The sequence below is a fragment of the Ambystoma mexicanum genome, chromosome 9, assembly GCF_040938575.1.
Source record: "Ambystoma mexicanum isolate Mex_15411 chromosome 9, UKY_AmexF1_1, whole genome shotgun sequence".
Taxonomy (NCBI): Eukaryota; Metazoa; Chordata; class Amphibia; order Caudata; family Ambystomatidae; genus Ambystoma; species Ambystoma mexicanum.
In genome coordinates, this window is record NC_090931.1 from 381,273,485 (window position 1) to 381,288,702 (window position 15,218).

The 15,218-nt window shown below is 44.8% G+C and overlaps 1 protein-coding gene across 9 annotated transcripts in view; it reads right to left on the reverse strand.

Moving 5' to 3' along the window:
• Positions 1-15,218, reverse strand: part of TSPOAP1 (TSPO associated protein 1) — a 3,887,333-nt gene that overhangs the window by 3,029,171 nt on the left and 842,944 nt on the right. The window lies entirely within an intron of this gene.

A 15,218-nucleotide genomic window follows, 5' to 3' on the forward strand; every position in this document is an offset into this window, starting at 1 on the left:
GGTAGGAAAAAGGGTTTTACCCTCAACACAATCCTGTCCTTGTGGAATACGGTGTAGGGTGGCCTGGAAGAGAGTGCCTGCAACTTGCTCACTCTACTTGCAGATGTTGGTGCAACCAATAATATGCTTTTAAAGGTTAATAACCTCAAAAGACATGTGTGCAAAGGTTCAAATGGGGCACACATTAGACATTTGAGAACCAGGTTAAGGTCCCAAACTGGAACCTGAAAAGTAGAAGGCGGGAACACGTTTGTGAGCCCTTTTAGAAATTGAATTATCAAGGGAAATTTGAAGTAGGAGCATTCCTCTGAAGAGCGCTTGAATATGTAAAGCGCTGCCAGGTAACCTTTAATGGTCCCAATATTGAGACCTTTGTGTGCTAATGATAGTAGAAAAGATAACACATCCAGAGTTGGACAATCAACATCTTTTTGCACCAGTCGCAAAATGTATTACAGCGGCAACGGTACAGAGATTTTGTTGCTGGCCTTCTTGCCGAAAGCAACACCTCCATCACGTCATTCGGGAGGTCCCAATCCTTGTATCTCAACCTTTCAGAAACCATGCATGAAGATTGAGAGTGTTGACCTCTGGATGGAGAACCTGTCCCTCCCTTTGCGAGAGAAGACTCTCTCTTTGTGGAAGACGTATCAGAGGACAGATGGACATATCCAGAAGGTCCGGGTACCACGTTCTCCTGGCCCAATCTGGGGCAATTAAGATCATGCGGCTTCAGAAACGTCTCAACCTCCTGATTACTTGAGGAATGACGGGGGATCGGTGGAAACAGGTATAACAGTGGGAACTCCCAATCCACCACGGATGCGTCTCCTAGAGCTCCTCTAGGAGGAAATTCCCTTGAGCAGTACCTTTCGCACTTCCGTTTGATTCCGGTCGCTAACAGGTCTACTTGAGGGGGTCCCCAAAGGGCGAAGATCTCTTGAAGGACTTCCTGAGCTAGTTCCCACTTGTGGGAGACTGTGCTCTGCCTGCTCAGAGCGCCCGCCGTCGGGTTCTCCTTCCCGGCTAGGTGAACTGCCGATAGCGAGACTCCATCTCGAATTGCCAAGTACCAGAGCTGCATTGCCTCTCTGCAAAGTGGTAGTGACCCTACACCCCCTCTTTTGTTGAGGTAATGCATGGCCACTGAGTTGTCCGTCATTATGAGGACATCTCTTTCCCAGTACAGAGGGCAGGAAGGCCTACAGCGCTAGTCTGATTGCCCTCAGCTCCAAAAGGTTGATGTGCAGTTGGGACTCAGATGGAGACCAACGAGAGTTGACTAAGACCGTTGGCATGGGCTCCCCACCCCGTGAGGGAGGCGTCCGTCACTACTGTAATCTCCGGCCTTGGTTGCCAAAAGGGTTCTCCCTTCAGAATATTGTCTTCGCAGGCCCACCACAGGAGATTCTGTGAGACCCTGGTTGGAACCTGAAGTCGGTCCGACATCTTTCCTGAATATTAGGACCATTGTGTTCTTAGAACCCATTGAAGGGATCTCGTTCTCACACAGGCTTCTTGCACCAGAAAAATGCAGGATGCTATGAGGCCGAGCAACCTCAAGAAATCGAAGGGCGGAAGATTCTGGGCAGTTTGAAATTTGGTAAACATCTGAAGAATGTCTTGAGCCCTCGCCTTGGGTGCCAAGCTCTTTCTCAAGGATGTGTCTAGTACAGCTCTGATGTACTGGAGCTGCTGGGAAGGTGTCATCTGTGACGTCTTGACATTGAGGGAGAAGCCCAGTCTGTGGAGGGAGTGGAAGGTGACTGAGATGATCCAGGGCTTGTTCGGAAGAACACGCCTAATCAGCCAATCGTCCAGGTAGGGGTAGACATAAATACCCCCTCTCCTGAGATATGCTGCCACCAACACCATCAGTTTGGTGTAGACCCTCGGGCGGAGGTCAACCCGAATGGCAGAACTCGAAACTGATAGTGCGAGCCGCCAACAGCGAACCTCAGGTATTTTCTGTGCTTGATATGGATTGGCACATGAAAATAATCATCTTGAAGGTCCAATGACACCAACCAGTACTGTAACTGGAGGGCCTGAAGGATCTGAGAAAGTGTGACCATCTTAAATGTGTCCTTCCTGAGGAACTTGTTCAAGTATCTCAAATCCAAGATGGGTCTCATTCCTCAGTCTTTTTTGGGGATCAAAAAATAAGGGGAATACCAACCCTTGTTCCTATCCGCTACAGGTACCGGTTCTAAAGAACCTTTCTCTAGCAGGGTTAATATTTCCTGCTGCAGGAGCAGATCTGGAATCCTCAAAGAGTGTTTCCCTGATGGATTGGTGTGAGGCTTCGTTATGAATGGGAGGCAGTAACCGTGGGCTATTGTCTCCACAGCCCATGCATCGGAAGTAATGGCTCGCCATTCTTCTAGATGCGGAGACAGTCTACCCCCCCATCGGTGACTCATGACGCAAGCTCACAAAGTGGTTTTGGAGTGGTTGCAACAGCTGTTGATGGCAAGGTAGCTGCAGTTGGAGCTGGCTTTGCACCTTTACCTCGTCCAACACAAGGGATTTTCCGTTGGCCTCTTTGACTGGCCATTTCTCTCGCCTTTCCAAATGAGGAGTAGTAGCGATAGGATCGGCCCCTCCATGGCTGTCCCGTTGGACGAAAAGGCTGAGGTTGCCTAACAGCGGCCCCTAAATATCCACCGCAGGATTGGTGTCCGGGGTCTCCCAATTCTTGGCCACCCTAATTTGAAGAGCCACATGGAAAGGTAGAATTGGATCGGTAGGTGGGCCTTGGTCCAGAATATCCATTAGGTCATCTTGAACAAATTGCACCGGAGGTCTAGCCCAGCCTAGGTAATCCACAACCTTGGACATTAGGGGACGGTATGAAGAGCCGGCGTGCTCTCCAGGTTCTGGCCTAACAAACTCCAATTCAGGAGAGTTATCAATGCCACTGGCATTATGTAGCGTTTCACACAGATCCTCCATCTTGCTCTCTTCCGATATGAGGCACTCCGTCACATTTGGAGTTCCAAATAGAAGCCCAAAAGGGGCATCCTCATCATCAGATCTTTCTTCTTCAAAGATGGTAGAAAGGGATTTAAAATACTCCATCCTTGTCAAAGGAGTGAAAGATTTCTCAGGAACCCTCACAGGTGATGTAGGCTTCAAAGAAGACTTTGATTTAGCCTTTTTAGGAGTTTCTGCATGACCCTGAGGGTGAGCCGATACGACCGGTACTTCTGGTGCCAATGGTTTTGGTGGCGACGTCGATAGTGGCGTTGATGGCACTGATGTGAACAGCGTTGATGGACTGGATAATGTCAATAAATCAATGGTTCCCTTTGAAGATTTTGACTTTGTGGGTTCTGCAGGCTCAGTATCCGTTCGAACACCTGGGCTCGAGGGCGTGCGAGTATCGAGTCGAGACCGCGCTCTGCCGGCTTCAATAAAAGGGGCGGACAGAGGTTTAGCTTTCCAAAGTAACCAAAGCTGGACATGATTATCAAAGATGAGGAATACGTTAGAGGACACAATCCATTCGAATAAGAACTTCCAAGGATTCATGGAACAGGGGTAAAAGGATCCGCCAAGAGTTGGAGGCGTGGGATCTTTCAACTCTAAATGGGTTTTTCCAGGGGAACATCCCGCCCAATTTCACATGGCAAAACGGGCTTTGGAAATTTACTATAGTTTATATTTTTGTCATCTCAGACTTGTTTTTGAAGGGCGCTAGTTTTATGGTAAAAAAAAACTGGAGTTAAGTGATCATTTATCGATCACCTGCAAAATTATGCTCCCCCCAAAAATACAGGTGAAAAATATGCTGCTCTTGGTTGAAATAAACCCAAGAAATCATGAGGTCAAATGGTTACCAAAACTGGCAAGGGCCTTTGATAATGAGATTGCAGGGTTAAGTGTAAAGGGGCTGGGCCAACTCTGTTCATCGGAAGTGTTTTCTTCTTCCATAGTAGCAATACTGGGCAGTCTCACCGCAGAAAAAGCCTTACATAAGGGGGTGTTTCAAGGTGGGGGGCATTCATGGTTTTGACAGGCAGGTGCAGGGCCGGAAAAAACAAATGCGAAGGGAGTTGAGGAAGGCGAATTCGGGAAGCTGTTTGAAAGTGGTACGCCGGTTAAAGCAAGATTACAGGAATTGGGTTAAAGGTATGGTCTAGTAGAACATTTTATTGTCCCTACGGGTGGGCCATGTTTTTTTAAGCCTAAGTGGCTCGATTTTAGAAAACTTTCCTATGGACCTTACCCGAGTTTTCGTCCATTAAACGCACGCGAAAACAAGCACCAGGGAGCCGCCATTTTCTGATAATCCTATCTTTTCCCCGATCGCCCTGGCTGACCTGCTTTTGCGGCACTAAATCAATTCCCCCGCCCCTGAGCCTGTCATCAGCAGACTCGTACCGCCCATTTCCCAACGCCAAAGCATGTCTCGTGTCAACATTCGCTGCGCTTCAGCTAATGACGTGTCGCCATGGAAATGGCAGGACGCCTCTTTCCTCAATAAGTATAAACAGACCGTTTCACAACACACAGCAGCAGATTTTCGATTCCATTCCCCTCTCTATGTTACTTTGAGTATTCTGTGACTCGTTTCAGTGCTCTGGTCAGCTACCTTCGCCGCTTGTAGCCCGTGTGAACAGATACCAGTACCACCGCTATAAATTATTTTAGTTTGTTTAACACACAATGGCTACAATAATGCCCTACATGTACGAGCCCGAGTATACCGAGGAGGAACTACTGGAAAGGGAAGCACGCGAAAACGATGGGGATTCGGACGGCAGTTGGCAGGACGAATCAACAGATGAAGAACCTGGGCCTAGTCGAATGGACGGCGTCTCCACCTGGTGCACATGCAATCGGTGCGAGCTAATGCCAACTGAGGACGAGAACTGCTGCTGCCAAGAAAACTCGGGATGCCTGGCCTACATTTCGGAAGGCGAGCCACGACCGCAATGCATCACCGAGCTGCCAGACTTCAGGGCAGCCTGCCTCACACGGGCCGTGTTGAGAATAATGATGGTGCTTATGCACGAACTTCGCGCAACTGTTCGTCCTCGTAATCCAAGTAACGAGTATGTATACTCTGCTTGTCATGCCACTCCTATTTCATGTTCTTCTACTATATCCAAAATTACATCTACATATCATTGTAACGCATGTAAGTCGTTCAATAGTGTGCATTGTCTAGATAGCATTTGTCCGTGCAGAATGCCATTAGTTACAAGAATTGTCATTGACAACAAACGTTTATTAAACTTATCTTGGTCATTTAAAAACCGTTTGTTTCATTCCTTTTCACAGGTGGTACAGGCTGGTGGCCTATCGTTCCTTTACATGGTGGCTCCACGGAAGGCTTGGACATCGCGTTCGAAGAGTGATACCCGCCTGTGCCGTTCGTGCCATTAGAGAAACATTCCCGAGTGACAGCGGTCAGTACAGGGGATTTTCTCTCGCTGTGCTGCAACCTGACCTGTATAATCTTTAAAGTCTTGTATTTTTGTGTCATGAAAATAAGATACAAAATAAAACACCACATATATTTTAACAACGTTTGTTTTGATTTTTTAAATGAATCAAGTGTGTCTCCATTCAAGGATGGACGTCAGACATCTGTGCTCCGAATGGGTGAAGGTCTGGTCGCTGTGAAGCAGGGTGGTCACTATCTATCTAAGCTAACATAACATATTCTCGATAATGCATGCACTAAATAACACTTGTTCAAAGTCTTTCAGTAGGTTATGTCCCTATAAAAGTCACACATATATCTATACTAACAATTACCATTGGATAATACAGGCCTTAGGGTCTTCACCACTTTAATACACCGGTTGAAGTGTGGGTCTGTGCTTACAAGAATCTCCGGTATGTGGCATTTGTTATTGATAAGCAACGATATACTATCATTGATATAAAGGCGATATACTATATATTGATATAAAGGCGGTTCGCGCCAGTGGATGAGCGCTGGCATGAGGGGCTGTCAGGGGCGCGAAAGGCCAAGGTGCCAAACTACATGTACACTTCAAAAGGTGTCTCACGCCAAGGGGCCATTGTTCACATGGTCTCCTCAGACCCTGTGTCTCCAGGCAGGCCTCCCCTGAGGCAGGCCGCCCCCCTGCAATCCACATAAGTGTGTCTCCATTCAGCAGTCTTCCTGTGCCTTATCTGCACGCCCCAGGCCCATCCATCCCACCCCCCTGTATCAAAGGCGGTTCGCGCCGGTGGATGCGCGCTGGCATGGGGGGCTGTCAGGATCGCGAAAGGCCAAGGTGCCAAACTACATGTACACTTCAAAAGGTGGCCCACGCCAATGGGCCATCGGTCACATGGCCTCCTCAAACCCAGTGCCTCCATGCAGGCCTCCCCTTCAAGCAGGCCGCCCCCCTAATACCACGACATACATACGTCATTCATTCACAAACACACCCCAGTTTCTAATACTTTAAAAACCACTCGATATGTCTCATGAGAACATCTTTGTGCTTTGCAAGTCACCTCCTGAACGTGCTACCTGGGAACCACTGAACTCTATGCTAATCTGCTCGTCGTCGTGCTATCCGTGAACTTCTGTGACCGCTTCGAGCATACCCATCAGTGCGCTACCTGTGGCCATCCACCTATTCTCCCGCAACATACTGCTCTGCTTGCTGAATCCAACTGTTTGTTGGTCAAGGTAAGGCCATGTATCCTGGTCATATTTCGCAGATTTTTAAATTTCTATCTATTTGCGAGTAGAGTACCCAATAGTGCTATGTTCATTGGTCTCATTGCTATTGACTTGAATTTCCATTGCTATGCTATCAATAGATCTATTTATTTTCATCTGTGTCAATTGTCATCGAATTGTATCCTTCGGGGGTCCAGTCTATGATGTAAGGATGTTTCCTTCTCGTGCAATACAGAACATCCAAGGGATGAGTCACATGTTCAGTTTTTAGTCACATCATTTATACATTTCTGCAACGTATGCAAATAGTAAGCCGCACATAATGAACTGGTATAGTTCCTGCGACCAAAACAAACCTTGCATTAATCATTGTATGATTCATTTACTTTTGTATCAAATCTTTATTCTTGAAGATTGTATAATAATGTCGATATTTACTTTTCAGATTTATCAACAATGCCTGCCTGTTCGATTAGCGGTTGCCCTTCGAAGACCCATGCAAAATCTGAAGGCACTACAATGCATGTATTCCCGAAAACTGTTGATCGAATAAGAGAATGGGTCAGACATTGCAGATATCCACTGGATGAGCTGGAAAGTAGAGTCCAACAAGTCTTACAGGACAAGAGGGGTGATCGATACCGCATCTGCAGCCGGCACTTTTCCTTGGACATGTACACAACATCTTGGGTAACAAAGAAGAATAAACGGCGAACGACACGGAAATTGCTCGAAAACGCTATTCCCACTCTATTCGTCCACATTCCGCCACCGGTGAGTCAAGTGTCCGTATTTAGCTTTAGGCCTTGGGGTAGTGTGTAGGTATCCGAACGGATTAATTGATATTGTAGGTGTTCTATCCCTTGTAATAATTTCGATATTGATATGATTGTATAGTTTTTTGAATAATGACATTTACCAATATATTCTTTTTCGATTTCATAACCCACAAACGCAATGTATATATATGGGAACAGGGAACTGTGCTGTATTGAGCATTTTACAAGTATTCTGTCACCTTACATGGCTATTTTTAATATTGGCATTTCATTATCAATCATTAATTTACCTTTACAACTTTTTGACTATCCCTTGAATCTGAAACAAGAACATTCTACATCCTTGACGTGGTCGCAGTTATCAACCACTTCTAACGCATATCAGGTAATCTTACTAGGCTAATCCGTTACAGACCTGTTTTATGCATGTCAAGTAATATTTTTATTTTATCGTGTAATCATTTTACCGAATGTTTGGTTAGTGCTTTCCAATTGATATACACCTTAGTTATCGTCCACTGGTGTTTGTTTTTGGTTATAATTAGTGTTATTCATACTAATGCAAGTACTGTCTTTCAGGGAGATGCTGAAGCGTCCGCCACATCTACAACATTTCTAGATGTTCTTCAACAGCAGGAGGTATGGATACTGACAGCTTCATCGAGCGTCATCATCAGAGCTGGAATTCTTGTCGTTTGATTGTTCTACACAATGTTTCATTCGTGGTTAGCCGTTGATATGTACCTGTGCTGTCGACCCCAGGTGTGTGTTATGTTTTCACTATTGTAATCCTCACTAATGCAAGTACTATGTTTCAGGCAGTTGATAGAGCGTCAACCCCTGCACTTGATGCAGAGCCTGACATTCAAGTAATTCCAGGGGAAGTGGAAGCGGGACCATGCGTATACGAATCGGCGCAACAGCTTTCGGAAGTGCGCACTACATTTGCAACATCCATAGATATTCTTCAGCAGCACGAGGTATGGATAATGACAGCTCCATCATGCGTGATCATATAACGTGATTCCATTTGCTATACTTTCTTCCCTATTAACGCAAGTGCTGTGTTTCAGGGAGACGACGAAGCTTCCACTACAATCACAACATCCAATTTAGATGATGCAGATGTAAATAAATCGGAGAAATAAGTCTATGAAATGTGATCATATTTAGATTTTCCTTGATTCTTTTGGACAATGCATCATTTGTGGTTATCTCTTTATATGTACCTGTGCCGTCGACCCCAAGTGTGTGTTGTGTTTCCAATATTGAAAAGCATACTAATGCAAGTACTGTGTTTCAGGGAGATGCGGATGCCTCCTCTCCAATACAACCATTCATGGCAGTCCATGCAGAGCCAGAGGTATGGATACTGACAGTTCCATCGAAATAGATCATCACTGGTCGAATACTTGTCGTTTGATTGTTGCACACAATGTTTAAATCGTGTTTGGCTATTGAGATGTACCTGTGTGTTCGTCCTCACGTTTGTTTTATGCTAACAATATTTTGATACATAGTAATGAAAGTACTATGTTTCAGGGAGACGATGGAGCCTCATTCCGTGCTGTCTATGCGGATACAGAAAATATAGTCGTTGCAGCGCAAGAGGAAGGGAGGACATGTGGAAACGAATCGGAGCTACAGCATGCAGATGTTGAAGGTCGAGTCAAAAAAGTTGCAAAGAAAAAAAACAAAAAAAGGTTAGTTACAAACAGCTCATAACTTTACAAAAATGTTTGTGCTGGGGACTATTTTATGTTTTTTTCCAGTCAATTCTACTACACTCCATCTTGTGTTTAAACTGAACATCCCTTTTCCAATCTCTCCTCCAGTTACCCGTGGGTGTCAGAACTATACACACACAGACAGTGAAGCGAATGAGAGATGTGGCTTGCCAGACCGTGTACTCTATGGAGGAACTATTAATTGAGGCGAGGCGTGTTCAGGCTCGAGATGCTCATGTCCAATGGCCAGAACATGAATTAACTGTGTTTGGAGACTACAGCAAAGTTGCATTGGACCAGAGCTACAGTGCGACCGCACCACCACAAGAAGATGTTATTGAATGTATTGAAGATAGCTCTGAAGTAGTTGCAGATCAATTTACACAATCTACACCCGCCAAATATTTGCCACCAAAAAACCTGTCGACATTGTTGTGTTCTCCCATCAATGTTGAAGTAATAGATGTTGAAATGAGAGAATGAACCAGCCGCAGCATCCATAGACGCATCAGAACTTGATATCAGCGATATTACTTTCCAATGTGTTGAAATCTCCACAACGTCAAAGGCCGAAACAACGTTGACGCAGGATGACAGTCTATTGAAAGAGAGCAAATACATTGTATTTGACAGTTGTTTGATGGAAATTATAAGTATGCTGAAATGTGTGCATTCCATTAGAGGGACAGTATGTGGGAAGCCATTGATTAATGTGACTCGTCAAATAAAAGGCAGTAACGTCAAAATAAATGCCGCCTGTAGATTAAATCATAGGTTCTCATGGTCTGCACAACCGATGCTGGGGAAACTGCCAGCAGGCAATCTAGTGTGTGCAGCTGCATCACTTTTTAGTGGCTCCAGTTTTAGAAAGTTAGAGGCTTTCTTTCAGTTTGTGGGACTCCATTTCATTTCTAAAGCGCTGTACTACATATACCAACGTGATTATCTGTTTCCGGCCATTAGTGATGCTTGGAAAATTGAACAATTGTCTCTAGCAAGTACATTCAAAGGCAAACGATTCAGGCTAGCCGGCGATGGACAGTGCGACAGCCCTGGATTTTCTGCCAAGTACTGCACCTACCACTTTCAGCACATGGATAGTAAGAAAATTGTGAGTTTGGTGGTCGTGCAGGTAACACAATGTACATCCTCAGTGGCCATGGAGAAACTAGGTTTTATAAAATCAGTGGAATATCTACAATCGAGGGGAATGCACATCGACCTCATAGCCACGGATAGACACGTTTCAATTGCCAAGACAATGAGAGAGCAGTTCCCACATATTAAACATCAATTTGACGTATGGCATCTTGCTAAATCAATCAGAAAATCTCGGCTGCAGGGAAAAAAAAAGGTTTTGAAAGTATTTTGCAGTGGTCACATTCTATCACCAACCATCTTTGGTGGAGCTCAAAACCTGTGAGGGGTCAGTGGAAATACTACTTGAAAAATGGCGGTCACTGATGCACCACTGTACCAACGTTCACTGCTGGACAGCAAATGAACATTTCCACCAATGTGAACATGGCCATTTGTCCCCAGAGGAGGCACGGAAGAAGAAGTGGTTGATTCCATCTTCACCGACACACAAAGCCATTGAGAAGATTGTTTTCGACAAAACTCTATCAAGAGATTTGAGAGGACTGACAGAATTCTGTCACACAGGAGATTAGGCACATATTGTGGAACACCTCCAAAAGTACAGGCCAAAGCGCTTGCATTTTAGCTTTCGGGGCATGAAACATCGCACTCTACTAGCGGTCTTGGCCCATAACAGCAATGTCGGACGTGAACAATCTAGGACTAGGGGTAAAGTAAGGATGCCTCGCTACACTAAGGTGTTTTCAAAACGAAGTAAGCAATGGGTGATCAAACCAGTCTATGATGAAATGCAGTTCGACTTTGTGAAAGGCCTTATTGTTGCTGTGTTAGAGAACCACAGATATGGAATTTTGGACGTTTCTGTGCAGAGCAGTGATCCATTGCCACCGAACATTGCGACTGTGCCATGCCCACCCGAAGCACAGCTGATTGTGAAGTACAAATCCCGGTTTAAATAATTGCAATACGATTGTCTTTTTGTAAATAAATGTTATTGTACAGTGTACCTGTAAACCTAACCTCTACCTTCACCATCATGGGTGGCGAACAAGCTGGGTGTCATCTTTGAATTCTGTTTATTCAGCTCGCATATATGTATGTATATATATTTCTCATGTCTCATCTCATGTAAATGTAAATGCTGCGCACTGTTAACGGAGGGGAGGCTTGCGTATTGCAAATAATAAAACAAACAAACAAACAAACAATAAATCTCACTTTTAACTCAACTCCTGTGGTACTTTATACTTTCCCTGACCTTCCGCCAAAAATTAAATGTCTCAATTTGGGCTGCAAAGCTCGCAGACAACGGGGACAAAATTGGGGCACTTGGAACGCGCCAGCCAAGAGGGCCGTGACATTTGGGAGAGAAGCCAGTTCGCATTTGCACATTGAGGCGCACTACATAGACACATTCTAAACTTCAAGTTCTCACAGATGCCTATACTACGTGATGTTGCAAATAAAGAATGCGAAGGACAGCGCCCAGATGAGGCCCACAAGTCGCAGTGGAAGTATAATGGTCTATTGTTTTTTTACCTTGAGACGGGGACCATGCCGAAAGAACTACATTTGAAGGGAGTCCGCAATAACGTAAGAGACGATAAGGCAGATAATTCAGAAACTAGACCGAGTTTCATTTTAGGTCAGTATACGAAAAATCATTGTCAAGAGCACGGTCCGTTTTACAGACTGCATTACGAAGAGACACAATGGAAATTTCAAATATAATGTAAGTAAATCTTTACACGCTTTTATACCGGAATGAAGATTTAATGAATGGATGCATGAATGAATGAAGAGCTAGGAAAAGCAAGTAAAACTGTTCGTAGTGGGCACATGGGCATGCAGGTCCACTGGTCTCACCGATCTCGGTCCTTGGCCCAGCCACTTTTCCCTGCACTGCCTACCTGCACTACGGGACTGTCTCTGTATCCTTCAGCCCCTTCTCCCGGCATCTACCTTGCACTTGCCACCAGCTGGCCCTATTATTTAATTTGTATTCAACTAACCATGTACAGCCCTTCCCCAGGCGCGATCAGAAAGACACCTGGCCTAGTAGGATCGTTGTCTGTCTGCCCTTGTTCCCCACCTGCCTCGTAACGCCTAGAAACACTTAGGCGTGTTACAAATGCCATATCATAGATCATATCATTCCTCACGCATGTAGACTAACTGTTGTTTATCATTGTGTGTTGGCCTCGATTTATCTCATTACTTTTCGCATTGATTTTAGAGACGAACATACTCCATTGAACTATCCTTGCAAGCAAATAGTTTCTGATCGGCCGTAATAAATAAAATGAGTAATATTAATGAAGTTCGGCTAGCGAGACTAATTATCATTTTTTTGTTTTCATAACAGGTATTCTGCCATCTGTTTGAGACACCGGCGGATGGATTCTTCAGCAGACACCTGCAGCTTCGTGTCAACAACTGGAGCACGATCACCATATTATGGGACGATTGCCAAGGGCCCACATGCCCTTACGCTGTACTAGTGGCTAGAAGCAACATAACCTTTAGGCTGGACTAGTGCCTAGTTGATGGAACAGCCTTGCGGTTCAACGTGCTTCCAAAGTGATTCTTTTTACGAAAATGAACACCCTGTGTACCATAAAGGAACAGCACGTGACTCAAGATGAAACGGAACAGTTATTGCGGATACAGATAAAAGAAAATAAATGGCTTCCGGAGTTCATATGGCAATTGCTGAATATTCTCTAAACATTTAATGTCAAATAAATGTACTTTACCAAATGTACCGTGTTGCCGTTTCATTTTAAATTACAGTTTCATATTCCGAATTGTGGCGCGCTGTGTTGTGAGTTGATCTGTGTTGGTCTCCGGGTTCTGTGTGGAGTCGCGCAGAAGACGACTGGGCGCGTTTGCCTACGCAGCACAGTAACGTCACGGGGAGAGGCGGGGAATATGAATGTTTTGATAATGTCAGGCTCAGGGGCGGGGGAATTGATTTAGTGCCGCAAAAGCAGGTCAGCCAGGGCGATCGGGGAAAAGATAGGATTATCAGAAAATGGCGGCTCCTTGGTGCTTGTTTTCGCGTGCGTTTAAATGGACTAAAACTCTGGTAAGGTCCATAGGAAAGTTTTCTAAAATCGAGCCACTTAGGCTTAAAAAAACATGGCTGACCCGTAGGGATAATAAAAATATTTACTAGACCATGCCTTTAAGGGACGGACATTTTTAATGAACATCAATGATGCTGCAAAAATGCTGGCATGCTTGTCGGGTAATAACTCTTGTAGATTTTTGCAAGTTGATCAATTCTGAAGGCAGGCATCGGTTCCTGCAAACCCAATCAATATCAGAGGAAATCTGGGTAAAGTACTTCACTGACCTTTATGTGAAATATGGGTTAAATGGGAATTTTGTGTTGCCGCAGACCAGCTGGAAGGGGGCTTTTCAGTGGGATCTAGACGAAATCGCTACTCTGATTAAAAGAAAAAAAAAAAAAAAAAAGTACAAAATAAAATGTCCCAGGCCCTGATAGCCTTTCAAATTTGACTTATAAATCAAACGTATTTGTTTGGTACAAATTATTGCCAGAATTGTTTGCAAATATTTTCATTAGAAAGGAGCTCCCTGAAACTTGGTCTGCTGCTACAATAATTTTAATTTTTAAAGGCGGTGATAGATCCTATAGACCGATTTCATTGCTGGATGCTTCAAATAACATTTTTGCCAAAATCATGTTGCAGGAACTACAAATTTGAGCACGTGATTCTGTTCGCCTGGACCCATTTCAGACCGGGTTCAGGCAGGGGATGGGAACCTCCCTGAACAGTTTCGTCCTGGAATTACTTTCACGACAGGCAAGGTCATTCTGTATTTTTGGTGTTTTTAGACATTAGGAAGACTTTTGATCATGTAAACAGGTCATTGCTAATGACAAGTTTACACAAACATGGCTGTCCGCTTCCTTTGATAGGGATTTTGGAGGATTTACACAAGGGGTATGAGGATTAAAGTGAGACTAGATGCTCACAGATCCTATACGTCTTGGATAGAGACAAATAGGGGTTTGCGCCAAGGTTGCATCCTGGCGCCTTTCCCATTTTGTTTCTATATCAAGGAAATATTAGACAGCACGAGTCGTGTAAGGACAAATCCCCCCAGGTTGGGCGAGTTCAAAATTGTACGCGGATGACAGTCATTTGCGACTTGACGCCGATTGGCTTACAGAGAGCCCAGCATGCTGTGGAGTATTTTTTGGGAATTCTGGATTTGTCTGTAAATACAGTAAAATCGAAAGTATCAGTGTTGAATGGAGGTAAAAAAACATAGATCTTTCTCTTGGAAACTGAGGGGCTGCGGACTCAAGTGGTCACTTGGGGTGTGGTTTCTGGTACCCCATGGTAATTTGATGGTCTACGGGATATAGAATGGTGGGGTGTGTTACTGCGGGTTGTGGGTGGGCAGTATCGGTGGGGGAGGGGGGTTCAAGGGGTTGTTGGGTGTTGGGGGGGAAGCGTGGGATGTTGAATGTTCAGTTTGAAAATGATTCACACTGTATAACCACGGGTACTGGTGCAGCTACAACCTATTCAGAGTGTAAGAACTGGTTGCGACACATGCATACAAAACACAGGCGCAATGCCGATTAAGATTCTTAGCTGGAATGTGCGGGGTCTAAACAACCCGTGCAAGACTTGCAAGGTTATCCACTTCTACGAATGCCATGGTGCTAGTATGAACGAGGGTGTCGCCAGGTCCTGGGGTAAATGTCGACATTACACGTCATACTCAACGTACTCGGCCGGGGTTATGACGCTGATACATAGGTCACTGGGTTTCCGAGTATCAGAGGCGATTACAGACCCCGACGGACAATATGTCATTGTATCTGGGTCCCTGGGCACCACGCTTGTGACATTTATTAATGTCTACGGTCCCAATGTGGACTACCCAGAGTTTCTTTGAATCACTAGTTAGCAG